This window comes from Rissa tridactyla, chromosome 2 (genome assembly GCF_028500815.1).
Source record: "Rissa tridactyla isolate bRisTri1 chromosome 2, bRisTri1.patW.cur.20221130, whole genome shotgun sequence".
Lineage (NCBI taxonomy): Eukaryota > Metazoa > Chordata > Aves > Charadriiformes > Laridae > Rissa > Rissa tridactyla.
Window position 1 is genome coordinate 99,635,255 of NC_071467.1, and position 13,844 is coordinate 99,649,098.

General features: G+C 37.1%; 1 protein-coding gene across 12 annotated transcripts in view; it reads left to right on the forward strand.

Annotated features, from left to right (window-relative positions):
* The window catches only part of CDKAL1 (CDK5 regulatory subunit associated protein 1 like 1), a 424,992-nt gene that overhangs the window by 363,236 nt on the left and 47,912 nt on the right, over window positions 1–13,844 (forward strand). The window contains exon 15 of one of the 12 annotated variants that reach the window (XM_054190500.1): window positions 1–13,844. This exon is cut by the window's left edge and continues 14,708 nt beyond it. The exons of the other annotated variants lie outside the window; for them this stretch is intronic. The gene's annotated coding sequence lies outside the window, so the exon portion shown is untranslated. 12 annotated transcript variants of the gene reach the window in all.

Here is a 13,844-nt window from a genome sequence, read left to right on the forward strand (position 1 = left end):
TTTATTTCAGGGCTGGACAATATTTTAATCTAACAAGCACATGGACATTGTAAAGGTTCCAAATGCCAGACTCTCTATGTAAGTAGTATACAAGCCTAGACAAAGTAATAAATGGCTGCCTGCCTTTCAGAGCTTCATTTTCTTTACCACACTTGGGTGAAAAATCATATTATTGAACTCAGAGTTTCTTCTCCTACGTATTCATTGTTCTGCCTTTCATAAAGCATGTCCTTGTCTCATCTGATTTTAACCGGTTGCTCTCGACTTTATTTGAACATGCACTTAAACACTTTTGCCGAGAAAATATGACCTACTCTTCCTCTCCTTTGCCTAAGCTTCATTTCTTTCTTTTAGTTCTCATGCATTCTTTCTAAGTCTCGTGGGCCCCTTGAGGTATAGGATCCAGCTGTAGCACGTAGGCTTTTTTCTGCTTTTAAGTGTAGTCCAATACCCCAGACTTCCTCCTCTTCAGGCAAGCTTGGCTGGCCAGCTTTTCCAACTTCCCACTGTTTCACCATTCCACTTGAATGGGTAGCCTTCAGGGTTTAGTGAGTCTCCGTTTTATGGGAGACGTATAAAAAGAGCCCTGAGAGCACGTGCCTGACTCAGGTGTTCACTGATGCAGCAAGTTCATCTCCTCTGCTGGGTTCTCTACATTGTACAAAGTCTGATTCCCTGAATCAGCAAGACCAAGTTCATGGTTGCCCGACAACCTTTAATTCTACTCCCTTGTACATTTGAATTATGATTCTGTCTTTTGATTACGTGATCACATTTATGTACACGTGTTCTGCATAGGATGCACAGTACTCACTGAACGAGGAGTTGGTCCATTACTTTTTTATCACCCTTGCTCAGCGTGTCATCTCCTACCTATTTCTAATGAACGTCAGCCAAATCTGCGTTCACAATTTTTCACAAGTATTTGCGAAGTAGTGGGAAAGCGCTACTCAAAAACCAGAGATCTGAGGTACAGGGAACTAATGACCAAACCTTACAGAAATGCCTTAGCTCCTTGCTTCAGGGCAAGAATACTCTTACAGGTTTCCAAAGCCTGCTTTTTCAGATTTTATTTGCATATGTGTATGGAGTAGTATTTTATAAATTGAAAGATAATGTAAAGAACTTTAATCCCGAATGAGTTCTTATAAAATAAGCACATAAATGGTATTATTTCCTTACAGAACTAGGAGTCACAATAGCATTTGGCAGCGAATCAGTCATTCAGAAAGGAGAAAACTTTTGTCTGCTGTGTAGGCAGAAAATGAGATGGTTGTTAGTCATCTGTTAAAGCTCAGTGATATCTAAATAAGGTCTTTAATACTTACTAAATAAAAATCTTAATGATACTCAGCACCATTTCCCTCTGCCGCTGTCTTTACTTTGGGAAGGGAAAGTTCAGCAGAAAATCCTAAATCACTCCGTCGTTTAGATTCAGTCCCGAAGTGTTGTTCATGATGTGGTCTAGGTAACTTCTGAACATTTGATTTTGTCCCCCTAGCATAATTAAGCAATGTTAGGTAACGAAGCACTGCATGAAGTATCTGTAAAGGTTATACTTTGTTTATTTTCAGCTATTTAAAAAAAGTACAGGAGGGACATTAAAAATGGTTGACCGTTTTGCAAAATGACACTAACATTTTTTAGTTGCAAGCAGCTACTGAGAGGGAGATATGGGAATATGTATGGCCCATATAGAAAGGAGACCCTGTTCTTCTCCTTCAATAATTTCTGTGGAAGGACATAGCCTTAGCTAGACTCTTCTTCTTATGAGTAATTTCTCCATCCCTGGAAATTTTGAACTGAGGTGATGAAAGAAACATCTCTAGAAAATTATTCTTCTTGTATTGACAACATCTCAAGATGTTCCTGGCAAATGAAGTGCAAAATTAATTTTCAAATACTATTCTGCTCAGAGTGCTCTGAAATATTTTATCTCACTTACAATAATGGCTTTGACTTTAAATCAAGTGCTGAAATTTGAAATTGTGGCAAGATTCTTTGGCAAACAGTGGATAACAAGTTTTTTGGGGGAGATCTGTGACTAGTAGTTGTGGAGCATCGGTCATTATTAATACATTTTGGAAAACTTCTTGCCAATGAACTTATGATATTGTGCTTATGCTGTCAGGTAGTTTTAATGTTTATTGCCAACATATTTAGCAGTCGGAAAGCTACGAGTCTGTCCATTCTGACAGCATTCAGGATGGAATTCTCATGTATTTTGATTTTATCAGTTTCCAACTTTCTAGATGTAGGCAGGTATTTATTTATCTGGTACGATCTCTAATGAAAGCCAACATATTAATGACTGTGTTCTGCAGATAGAGCTGTTTCTTGCGACTGTGCTGCTGGGCAGTTGTAATGTGGAAGAGAAATTTTAAATTGTTGTATTCACCCGGTCCCGTGAAACTTCCTACGAGGATTTGATGTGCTCCAAGTTTGGCCATTTAGGCAACGACTAACATCAATTATATTTCCCTGAATTCATTAAAGTAAATGCAGTCTGTCTCGTTTCTTGTCCTGAAATTCTAATGCAGTATGACAATATAGGGTTAAATGTTTGATATGCTTCTTTAGAGAATAGCTGTGCTTTTAGGGAGCGATAACATTGGTTTGCACTGCATATTTTTAATTTTCTCTTAAAATATGTGAAGAACATGTTAAACCATAAGGAAACCATCCTTAAAAATCTCTATCACAAGAGAAAATCCAGTAAAATCAGTAAACATTTTCGCTATGAAGTGCTGTATACAAAGGCCAGTTCAGGTATTCAATAAGATGATCCTTGCCTCTTGGGTATTTATTTGCAGGAGCATAGACAATCCTGTCAGACTTACAAAAGTCATTTTTTCACCTCTGAAATTACCCATGGTGCTCATTATGTTTTTAAGTGTGCTGTAAATCTGAGGCTCGCAGTTTTTCTGTCATTGGTATCGCAGAGGGACGGCTTCCCTGCATGTTTACCCACAGATTCCCTGCATGTGGAATATCATTAAATAGCTACTTAGAAAGGATGGACTGGACCCAACAGGCATGGGTTAACAAGTTGTTATTTATGGAAAGTAATCCAGCAGTGCGGTTGTCTTGTGAATCTGCCTACGTGCCAATAAAAGGGGCCGATTTCCAGAGCAACCTAACTCTGCTCATATATTCGTGAGTGTAGAGATGCTGAAGTGACACAATGATGTATGCAGCTGGGGCTTTACGCAGATTTAAAAACATACACAGAAGTTAAAAAGCTACTTCTATAAATCTGATTACTGGAAGACAGAAGAAGGAGAAGAACTTTTTGTGTAGGTTTGCTGTTTTTTATTTGGTTTGAAGTTTTTGTTTTGTTTTGCAGTGGCAGTGCAGCAATGTAACATAAAATGATTAAAAATTGATTAGAAACATTGATTGTTTCAGTCTGCAGAGCATATGACCTGCACATGAATTCTCTTAAAAGCTGATGAGTGGGAGAAGTGTTTTCTTTTTAAATAAAATTAAAAATAATAAAAAAAAGGAGCAGGTGGATTATTTCTTCTGCATTCACAGAGAGGTTCCTTTTTCTTGGTTTCACACAACCACACTCTATTCAATGAAGTAATTGCGGTCCCCTTATCTCACATCCCAAGCTGAGTTCAGCATCTGGAAAAGCTTAAGAACTCAATGCATCAAATTATCCTGCTCAAACTGTTGTTTATTGCAGGCCATTTTGTCCTGTCATCTCCATGACAGAATGTCAAAGCTTTGCTTTCTGTTGCCTTCAGCTTCCAGCATCTGCAGGGATCTGATATGCTACCTCTGCATTACACAGGGGGAAACTGTCAAGCAGTCGTGATTAGGGCAGCAAAGCCAGACAACTGCAGGCATTGGTAACTTCTGGTACTGCGTTGCAGTGGTGCCTTCTGTTAGACATCAGATTTCAGCCTGCTCGGTCCCTCAGCCATTTTGGTGGGTTTCCTAACCCTTCTGACTTCCCATGTGATGGGCTGTTCTGGCCCATCTTTTCTCTTTTACTAATATTTTCCAAAGTGTGATGGCATGAAACTTTATGGCTTTTCTATGCCTGTACTGATATTACTTCCTCTCTCTCCACTTACAGGTTTACATAGTGGTTTCCCCTGGATGACGTTAACTTTTTTAAACGTGTTAACCAAGTTACAGAGTACATTTGAGAGAGAAAAAATCTTGTCACAGGATTCTCAGTCCTAAAGTGTTCAGTTTTATCGTATTGCTTATTCTACCTTTTTCATTTTTTCTGCTGATATTAATTGGAGTGTCTGTTCAGTCATCCAGTCTTCTACTCAAGCTGAGACCCAGCAGTGGGAATCCAGTTTCTTTATTGTTGTAGCTTTAACCTGATGAAAAATACTGTGAGCGTATACATTTTTAAAAAATACTTTAATTTACGTTTGTACAGATTTTATCTATATGCACGTGTCCAGTTTTAGCAGCATAGCCCTCTCTGTGTATAGGTCTTCTGCAATAAAAATGTCCTGAAATGTAAAGATATAAATGCCTTCAGGCGTCTTCTAAGATCATTGGTTTGTCACTAAATGATCTTCTTGAGACCTTCTGACTCATTCAGTCTCTGACTCAGCCTCCCTCCACTGGCCATATAGGGAGCTTACATCCTCGATGTTGGCACTTCAAAGCACTGCTTGTGCCTACATCCAGTGTTAAACTGCTCTGCGTCCCTGCCCAGCAACTTGTCTGTGTTGTTGCTTGTGAAATACTCTAACATGTTGAGTCTCAGCAAGGCACTTAATGGGTGACTTGTGTATCTTCTCTAGACTTCAATAATCTGTGGCTCGAGGGATTTACCAAGTTGTTCTTGGTTATGCAAATAGGGACAGAATGGCTGGATTTGAAGTTTCCATGTAGTACTCAGGCTAATATGACCACATTGTGTGTGGATAAGTATAAACAGAATTTGAACGGAACCTGTGCTTGTTAGCAAATGTTTCAGACAATTCCTTTGCGTAGAAATAACTAAGAACTACTAATAATGACCTCAATAATCTGCTAACAATTAGTCGTCTTCAGCGTAGATTGATTAAGAAATGTGTCGTGTAGTTCTTACTAAAGTTGTTAAAGGGCCTCTTCCTAAGAGTGGTATCTGTAACACACCCTACTGTACTGTAGTTATCTACTCAGAAGAGTAAAGTAAAATTATATTTGGAAACTAGAATCTAAAGAATTACCTTAAAATTTCTCTGACAGTGTACAGTATGACTGTAGAGGCTGGTTGGTGAAGATATTGAGCTTATGCGTTGAGCACAAAAAAAAAAAAAAAGTAAGTTTCTGTTTCCTTGTGGATCTTGATTTGCTGCACAACTTCAAGTTGGAGATCCGAGCTCAGAGTTTAACGTTAGAGAGTCTCTTATGAAATTCTGAGAGGTTATTCCACTAGTTTTAGTGATGACAAAGATACACTTCTTTCTGAGTTTACCGTTTATACAACTTCTTAAACATCACCAGTATGGGAAATGCATTATAGAAAATAATTCAACAAATGTAAGTTTTGTTTATTAATTCTAGGGCTCCATAAAATTAAATAATTGGATGTGAGAACACAGGGGAAGATTACATTTCACAGTTAAATGTGATTTGGCGCTCTAAAAAATAGCTAAGTCAATTTGGCATATAGAAATAATTCTTTTTCATTTCAATGAATGTAGAAAGAAGCTTTGCCTTCCTACAGCATGAAAATTTGGGCGGTATCAAGTAACACTGGACAAAAAGGTATAAGTGATTAGTATGTTAACTTTTGATATTCAGAAATATTTGATATTCAGAATCAGGATTTCATTGTTTGTGTCTGAGTAGAGAATGCTGAGCTAGAAGTCGTTTCCTGCCAAGTTTTGCATGGTAAGATTTGCTCTTGCTGCTTTTTATCTATTAAGGATCATAGGAAGGAAGCCAATTCCAAAATTTAGTCAAAACATAGCACACTTTCCAGCATATAAAAATACTTTCCAGTATATAAACCAAGCAAAAATAAACAAAGTAATTTATTTCGTATCATGTAAAGAATACCAGGAGCTTAGGTGTCCCGTAGCATATGCTCTCCTCCTTTGGCTGAAGGAATTCATCTAAGGAGTAAAAATTCCACCTAAAGTCCACTTTGTCATTGGTCATTGCCTGGTGTGTGAATGGAGCGGCCAACGTATCAGGCGCTGTGTTCATGAATAACGTGTGTTCTTGCAGATGTTCAATGTGCTGCATCTAACTCAGTAGTTGTGTTTAAATTGTTGCATGGAGAAGAAATATTTGGGGACGGTGGGGGGGAAGTCCACTAACATGGGTGTGCATTTTTTTTAAAAAAATCCACTGCGTTGGAAAAGGGAACTGGTATTTCGCACATGGTATTCAATCTAATGGATCAACTCCATTCTTGTGTTAAGGTTAAGATTGGATCTGCATAGCGTGCAGGAGAGGGGAGCAGGGCCCTGCGTAATGTTCAGCACACAAAAACCTGATGCACCTGTTTTCCTTTTTTGTGGCTTTCTACTACAAGGTGATCCTTAAAGAATAATGTGCTTTTTGTGGCTTTTTTGTTTGTTTTCTTAGGATGTTTTTTTTGCTCTCCGGAGGTTGCCTGTGGTATGTGAATTACCTTGAAGAGAGATTGGTCTTGCAGAACCATATTATAAATAAATGGAGAGATGGAGAAGAATTACACATTTGGCGTGGGATTTAGAGTGCATGTTTGTGTGCGGTTTTGTAGATTTATATAAGGCAAGGCAAATTCAAATTATGGCTGATCAGCTGTACACACATACATACATGTCAACTCAGAGAAGAAGGTAGCTGAAAAAAATTTTTTATGTATAAATCTGGCATTTAAAAATGCAAATCTGACGTTACTGTCTATGTATCTTAATTAGATTGTGTAATATATCACCTTGAAGAATTTTTTGGACTTCAGCAAATCTCTAAGGACTGCATTGGTTGTCATCGTATAGCAAAAGGTGCATTTAGAGGGAGAAAAAAGCTTAACTGTAAGGTTAAAGGAAAGAATCTTCTCATTTAAAAGCAAAAGCAAGTATGAAACACCTTTTTTGCTAGTTGAACACAGAAATGCAAATGTCTACCCTGCCTACAAAGCTTCCATTAAGAGAGACGGCAATTGTTTGCACAGATTAATTTATGATTTTTTTTTTTTTCTTGAAGTACTTCCGGTGGGGGGGTGCTTCACTCTTTATTTTATCAGACTATTTCAAGTCCTGGCAGTCATGCTTTTTGGTTAGTTAGGTTACAATCAAAATAGGTAGTAGGTGTTTTTCTGTTGAATGATGAAGGGCAACCTAGTGATTATTAAGAAAACTCTGTGGTATATTGAGCACTGCTGAAAGGTAGCATGATAAATAGCATCTGGCTGACAAGAGAAACCTCAAATTATTGTATGTGGTTTATGCCAGTATGTCAGTTTTCCACATATTGAGTGATAATTTAGAAAGGGAAAAGAGCAATTCACATATATCCATAAAATCTGAATCTAATCCAGGATATCACATTACTCTGCACAGCCAGCCACATGCTGTGTATGTAAACTATTAGTAGTAAGTAATTTCCATCAATATTATCTGTGAAGAATACAGTTGCCTTGCAGACTCTAGCAAATTAAATTGTCATGAGGATGACTGTACGTCTTTGGTGAAAGTGTCTATTTGTTTTAATTGAAAATGCCTACTCCAGCATTCTGAATATGCTCGGCATGGTTTTCTAATAAATAAATTCTGTTCGTTTCAGTTGCTACGTGCCTGAAATCTGAGCCTGAGGAGGTACCTCGTTCAGACTTTAATTCTTTGGGAGAATGACAGGGGTTCATCAAACTTTGATCTCCAAGGTTTCAAGCAGTTTGAAACCAGAGGGGTTGGATCAATCCGACAAAATACATGTTGACTTGGAAGAGAGGTTATCAGCTCTGGTTAGATTTTTAAGGTTAAAGATGAGGGTGAGCTGTGAACACAAACTGACAGGGACGTGTCTTGTTTAGACACAAACTGAATTGAAATGTGGGGGTAAGGATCAAGAAATATAGGAAGATTTATGTTGGGCTTACTGTTATAGCTAAATGATTTTTGCATTCAGATAGTCTCCCTGAAGTTATATGTAGACTTGATCATTAAGAAACGTAATTAAGGAAGAAATAAGGCATTTCTAAGTAAGTTGTTTTGGGTTTTTTTTGTTACTATGTCACTTTTTCTGTTTCGAAGTGTGGGTGTTTCTAGTGCCTTCAAAATAAATGGATTTTTTATTACGATTGCAGCTGCATATCAGATATTCTAAAAATGTTTTTAGTCATTGTAGTTTGCTATTAAATAGACTAAAAGGACTGATATTAAAAGATACAAAAGAGCTTCTTTGTTTATCTTCAAAAGACTTGTTGGGACACAGGTTTCGGGTAGTGAGACTCAGAAATAGTTCAGTGTTTCAAATGGCAAACTATTGTATGATTCTGTTAGGTGCATTCACCACAGAGCAAATGTCCTTGGATGCAGGGATTGCCTGTGCTTAGCACACCTATGGAGTCGAAAGCTGGGGAGGCTGTAGCTGGGCTTTCTTTCTTAAATCTTAGGTATTTGTTCTCAACCTATGTCTCAGCTTTTCCATCTGTAAAATGAGAAAACTGGCAATGTAGTATTGATACTTGCTAGCGCTAAGGCCTTTTCAGATATTTGAATTGCAAACAGGCAGAAGTTCCAAAATTTTCATTTGTTTATTTGTCATCTGGGCTAGAGGACAGTTGGTGAATGCAGAGTTGGCAGGAGTAAACACAGCCAATTGTGGCTTAAATAACTTTCCAAGAGTGGCTGCAGTCTTTTGCCAATTAAAGATTACTGTTAACTACTCCCTAAAGTATAGAAATATATAACTTGGGGATACAGCTAAATTGTCAGCTGGGACGGAATACTTTGTATTGAAGGTGACTTTTGCAAATTTTTCCAGTAACACTTCAGTGAATCCAAAGTGCAATTCTAGCCCCTAGAAAACTTGAAGCTTTCATTGTCTGAGCGCTGGCTAACGTCAGAAAGGCAAATAATACTAGACTGGATCTTCTCTTTACCCCCAAAATCCAGAAAGTCAACTTTTGCAGCTGCAGATGAGCAAATTAGCATTAGAAATACCACAATATGTATTTCTTACTCTACTTCTCATATTATAATCTAAGCAGCTGAATGAATATATGATCTAAAAGTTGGAATAGTTTGATTGATTGACAACTTACAAAGCTCCTGTCATCCAACAGTATATTCATAGCATGTCAGAGAATGTGAACCAGTACTGCCTGAAAAACTGTATGTGCAATGCAAACTCAGAACAAGCCTCGTGTATGATTATTTCTTTGAAATATATGGTTAAAAGAGAAGCATCACTATTAAAGGATCGGTCATTAAAAATGAGCACATGCCACTGACTTTCCATCTCATCGCCGCTTTATGCTTGACAAACTTCCTCCTGTATTTAAGATTAAAAAGATATTGCTTATTATTTTTACATAATGGCATAGGGCTTTTGACGCTTTCCACTCCACATAAATTGTGAAGCTAAGTAAGAGAGGTAAAAATGTGTTGGGATTAAGCATCCGTTTCTCACCTAAGTGAACTTCTGAGAAACATGCTAAGCATATTTGATTCTTTTTAACATAACCTGTAAACTCTTGAAGTCAAGTTAAGGGTGATAGAAATTAGTGCTATGTAAAATTGTCGTGGCCAATTTTCTTTTGGACAGAATTCCGAGGCCTTTTTCTGATCACTGTAGTGACAGACACCGTAAAGACTAGATAACAAACTGGTATTTTCTGCAAAATTCGCTTCATTGTTGCACAAACTCAAATGGGGATGAAAACAATTGCATCTAGTGTTCCTCAAGTGTGAGAAAGAAAAGTTACTTTGATTTAAAAAAATAAAAATAGAAAAAAATTGAAAACCAGATAAGCAGACTGCTAATACAATCAGAAAGAACGGTAGACAGGCTTCAGGTACTGAGCTACATGGTTGAAGTTGATGTCACTGAAGAGGGAAAGAAAAAAAGTTTTCCTTTAAAATGTGACAATCCAATTTTGTGAATTTCAAGATTAAAATGGACGGTCTTTCTCGAGGGCATCGTTACCACCAGGTATTCAAAGGCATGACATGCGGCAGCAGAAACCCACATTAAGGGGTAACCAAAGTAGTACTAATTCTAAGAAGAATTTTAAATGCATGCTGAGAATGACTTTTATTTTTAAAACGTCATTCCTATTCGAACTAAACAATCCTAAAATGAAGTTACAGATGGAAAATATTTATTTTTATATGGGGTATCATGCAATAATGAAGGCTTGCGTGGCACAGAATTTTTTTCTAATATTTTTATTGGTCTGGTTTTAACTGCCCCATACACTGAGGTTCCTTGACAGGTGATTTTGCCCTCCTGTATCTTCCAAAGGTGCTGTACAGTCTCATTGCTTCTTGTTATCCGTTTTTCCTTGTCTTTGTCAGCCTTGTGATCTTTCCTCTTTACTTGTCATCTCCAGATTTCCCATGTTAATTGTTCTTCTCAGAATTCCAAAATTTTTCTTTAATTTTACGTCTAGAAGGGAAAGCATTAGCTCAAGTCCAGTGACCACAAAGCAGAACATGGCTCGCATCTGATTGTCCATTGTTATGTGCGCTTTGTTCTTTTCAATACAGACATTTCTAGTTTAGTGTAGGCTTAATTTAGTAAAACTTTCAAAAAGGGAGACGGGGTGAGATAGTTTTAGTAGTTTTGGTTTTGAGAGTAAGAAAATACAACTCTCTTTTTCCAGGGCCTTGAAGGAATGTTTTGGCTCAAGGGCTCAGTGCCATATTCATGATATAAATGCTATGTGTATTTATTCTGAAATAATGTAGGCCTGTGTTATTTTCCACTACTGTATCATGTTACAAATTCATGTCCAGTGTTCTGTTCTCCCAACAATCTTTTTCAGCAGTGTTGCTTTCCAAGTTTCCCAGAGAGCATCTGTGTTTCAGGTTATATTTTTCCAAATAGATTGGTTGACGTTTTCAGAATGGGAATCTTGTTTTTCTGTACGTAGTTCAATTTGTTTTCTTGTCCTAGTGTTTGCTTACCCCCTCCATTTTATTTTCCTCCATGAATTTCAGTACTAGATTACTTACTCCCTTTTCCAGATCATGTATGAATATATTAAATAAAGATGGATGTGTAGCTGATAGCTGAAGTTTTCCAGCTGAAGCTTCCAACACACCTGAGATATTGCAGCTTGTCTCTTACAAACAACTCTCCTTCCATTACCAGGACATGCCAATATTGTTGTCCCAAAAAGATATATACAGTATCTTATTCAGGGATAATTTGTGTAATATTATATAAAGTGCTTTATCAACAACTATTTATTGTACTTTTGACTTTTCTCTTACCTCCTAATTTTTGATAGCTGTTAAAAAACCAAACAAAAACAAATGAAACAACAGCAAATAAAAAACCCACACTATCCTTCCCTCCCACATCCCACTTCTTCGTGAAAAGAAAACAATTGGCTGTTAAGCTTTCTTTTCCTAATTAAGCATGCTCATTTTTGTAAAGCCTGAGTTCTGGTAATCTGAATTCCACCAAGTCCATGTGGTTAGTGTTATCTATTAAGTAGCTACTTGTGATGATCAGCTTCCATCTGAAGGTCTGCATTAGTGACAAGGAATAGATAATCCCTTGAGAACTGATGAACTGGGTTTTCAGTGACCTTTGGATATTTTAAGAGAAAAGTTTCGTTTAGAGGAACCTGTTTGGTAGGAGCTGCTTGCTTGCATCTGCAAATTACTGCCGAGTTTTCTCCTCTCTTCCAAGATGCTTTAGGATCTGATAAATTTTTTTTAGGTGGATTCTTAGGTAGAGACCCAAGTAGTATTTTCTGATATGCTAAACAGTCTATGATCGTGACTGGATATTTAATTGTGAATTTTTTTACGTGTTGTAATTTTTCAAGTATTTCTTGCAGGACAGTTATCTATGTAAAGTCTCCATTATTCCTAGCAGTCCAGTCTTTTTTTTTAATTTTTCGTAGTTGTTTTTAAAAGTGTGTCTGAGGAGGATTTCAGTATCACTTGAGCATTGAGATGCTAACAAAACATTCAGCTGCTTTCGATCCCTGTACTCCAGAGGCAATATCTATTAATAAGAAGCAATGGACACAATACTTAAAATGAATTTATTTGCTGGCCTTTAAACAGAAGAGAACTTCCAAACAAATGTCTCCTAAATTCATTCTTGCCATGCATCGTGACTTTTTAGTAGAAAAGTTTGTTTCAGATTTTTCTTCCAGCAATTATATATCCGCATTGAGTCTGCAGTGGAGGTTGGCCAAGGCAAGTGTGTTTATCTATAGAGACTATAATCTCTCTGTATGCTTAGTGACTTCATTACTTTTGAACACATGCTTCAAGAAGACTGCCTTTTCTAATACTGGTCCATACTTATGTGCAAATATGAAGGGTATCTGAAAGAGCATGTATTCTGTTTGCAATTGTATGAATTTCATTTTGTGTACCAAATTTACCTAGCAAATTTCTTAACACTGCTACTAGGATATAAGTAGCAAATACCAGATTGTGGCGAAGTCAGTGAGGGATGCCTTATGGTCAGGCTCTCCAGGAAAATCCGGGGATAATTCATGAGTTCTGAACTGAGCCCTTGCCCAATGACTTATTTTGGTTCTGTTACTCTGAAGAGTCGAATTTACATCCCAAATGAGTACACCTACAGATTTTATTATCTTTAAAAATCTGTAGCAGGCTTGCTGACTACAGCTTAAGTCTCTTCATAGTGAATGGTTATGCATAATCTTTTTAAATTACCGAAATTTTTAATTACTTTGAAAGATTTCTTCTAGTAAAAAGTAGATAGCTACTGTGCCATATGACTCTACTTGCAATAATCAGCTCCCTCAGGTCAATTAAATGCTTCAGGGTTTAGTCAGCAAGCAGGCACCCATCACTGCTGCAGGTACTTAGATGGAAGGAAGTTATTGCTTAATTATTCCATTTAAGACTGGATGGAAAAGGGGTCATTACGCGTTTAAAGCTTTACTTTCGATTTATATGGCTTGGAATTATACTTACAAAGACAAGAGCTTTTCTCTTTGCATAAATTAATTTAAAATCATAGACTTCTGAGTGCTCTTCAGAAAGTAAATGGGATTCTGATTAATTTTAGTTCTGCAATTGCAGGACTTAGTAATGAACTAAATGTAGACTGAAATCATGAGGAAGTTGAAGAGATCTTTTGAAATATGTGTGAAAATGTCAGATGGATCTGCTGAACATGTGTTTCTTTCATATGATGCAACCAAATGTTTAGGTTTCCAGCCTATATAATAAATTGTGTGCGGTGCCTCCCTTAGCCTTCTGCGGCATGTGTTCAAGGTGTGAAACCCATTATTCTAAAAGCTTTAAGTTGTCAGTGAAATTCTAGGAAAGCAGGGAAATATGTGGTATTACATTTTGTAAAGAAGCAATCTGTCCACTTTCGAGTGTCACATTTTTGTGTCTGATTTATTGCCATTGTATCCATATGTACAGCTTATGTGCAGCTCCAGGACACTTGTACTGTGAAATCCTACATTCTTCAAATCAAATAATTGTGTAGAATGTCCTTCTGTTTTTAAATCGATTCCTTTTGAGTAAACTCATGATCATGAACATTTGTTATGTAATCCGAATGTCAAGTGCATGCAATGTAAAATATTGGAAGACGCAACAGTTTTCCTACTCTAATCTTAGTGTTTCCTAGTGAGAATTTTGAACTCGCTATCCATTTTCTTTTGTGTATCATACGCCTTCTTTACAACATACAGGATCTGTAAAGAAAATAAT